This window comes from Halichoerus grypus, chromosome 9, assembly GCF_964656455.1.
Source record: "Halichoerus grypus chromosome 9, mHalGry1.hap1.1, whole genome shotgun sequence".
Lineage (NCBI taxonomy): Eukaryota > Metazoa > Chordata > Mammalia > Carnivora > Phocidae > Halichoerus > Halichoerus grypus.
The window spans coordinates 96452022-96453661 of NC_135720.1; the positions used below are offsets into that span (position 1 = coordinate 96452022).

The 1640-nt window shown below is 40.3% G+C and overlaps 1 pseudogene; it reads left to right on the top strand.

Annotated features, from left to right (window-relative positions):
* Positions 1–210: 210 nt before the first annotated feature.
* Positions 211–822, top strand: LOC118520361 (uncharacterized protein C21orf58 pseudogene; annotated as a pseudogene).
* Positions 823–1640: the final 818 nt, after the last annotated feature.

Here is a 1640-nt window from a genome sequence, read left to right on the forward strand (position 1 = left end):
CAGAGTGTCAACCTTCTAATTAGAATTTAAATATGTAATTGAATAGTCAATATAGACTTCTATTTTGTGGTTGAAATATTCTAAATTGGGAAGAAGCACTGGAACAGTAAAGAGAATTTTAAGTTTACTCTCCAGCTGAGCAAGCAGTTCTTTCTTGCAGATAACCTGAGAACCATGGGGGGTGGGGGGGCCCTCTCTTACGGTCCCAGGATGCTGGATTTTTCAGTGGCGGATGAAATGACCCAACTGACCCTGAAACTCTTGGAGAAGAGACTGAAGCAAGAGCATGAGAATGTGGAAGGGGATTCTGAGGACCCCCACCTCAGGCCAGGGAAGACAGGCCAGATGCAGCCCTGCAGAGTGCTCTGAGGAGGAGGACAGAGCTTCTGCAGAGACTCTGGGAACAGTGCCTCCTGGGGAGGTCTCCCAGATCCAAGACCTGAGGAGATGAACAGAGGAGGGTGCTGTGGGTCAGCATTGCTCCCAGAGGTCCCTCCCCTGGCCCCCTCCATGGGCATTTACCCTGCCATCTCCCCGCCCCCACCAGCCCTGGAGCCACCAGAGATTATCCAACATTCAGTCCCCCAGCCTCCTGCCACCATCATTCAAAGGCTACCTCGGCAGCCACTCATCTCACAGATTCCCCCTCTCCAGGCCCTCCCCACTCAAAGGTCAGGAGGTATTAAGGAAAGTCATCTGCCTCTCTCCTTGATTTCTAGGAATTCCTTACATATTCTAACATGGGTCCTTTTTGATGTATATACTGCAAATGTCAAGTCTTTCTGTGGCCTGCCTTTCACTCTCTTCGTGGTATCTTCATAGGAACACAAGTTCTTAATTTTAATCAAGTTTTGTTTTCCAGGATTTTTCCTCAAAAAAAAAAAATTTTTAAGTTTGTTATAGTTATAAGTTTAATGTGTCAGATTTATAAGAATTATTTAAGCACTCGGAAAGGTGTGTTGGTCAAACAATTTTTAAAGCTACAGAACTGAAATGGAGTAAATATATAAATGCAACATAAAATGTTCAAAGATGCTTAATTAACAAATCTATAAATAGAACCAAATATTAGTCAAAGACTCCTACAAGTGATTGCAAAAATGTGCTTGGTTTATAAATAGAACAAGATTTGTGAGCTGAACCTTAAACCTTAAGGATTTTGAATCTGTAACTCTAATAAATGTATTATTAACTTCAAAAGCTTAAACAAGCCTATACATAGTCTTTTCTGCACTTAAAACAGCCCGTAAAGTATGCTGAAAAATTAACACAACGCTTTCATCATCAGCCCTCATTTCTTTGGTAGTTCCTCTTATGACATGATTTACACACATCTCAAAATTTCAGTTACCTCTTCTGAACCGTAATTCATCACTGTGCCTATGGGCACTTCTTCTAAAAATTCACATTGATGCTTATCAGTTTAACATCTAAGAGATGCTTAGTGATTTAAAATCACCAAGATTTCTTGGTGCAATAACATAAACTCTAAAATTGAGGCAAAATGTAAAAGAACTGAAATTTTGAGAAAAGAGTCCAAATTAATCAGCTAATGTAGAGCTTCTTTGTGGCACAGAAATTAAGCCATACATGTTGGTACTTTGTCCAATCAGCATAATGCATTACCTTCTAAAAAATAA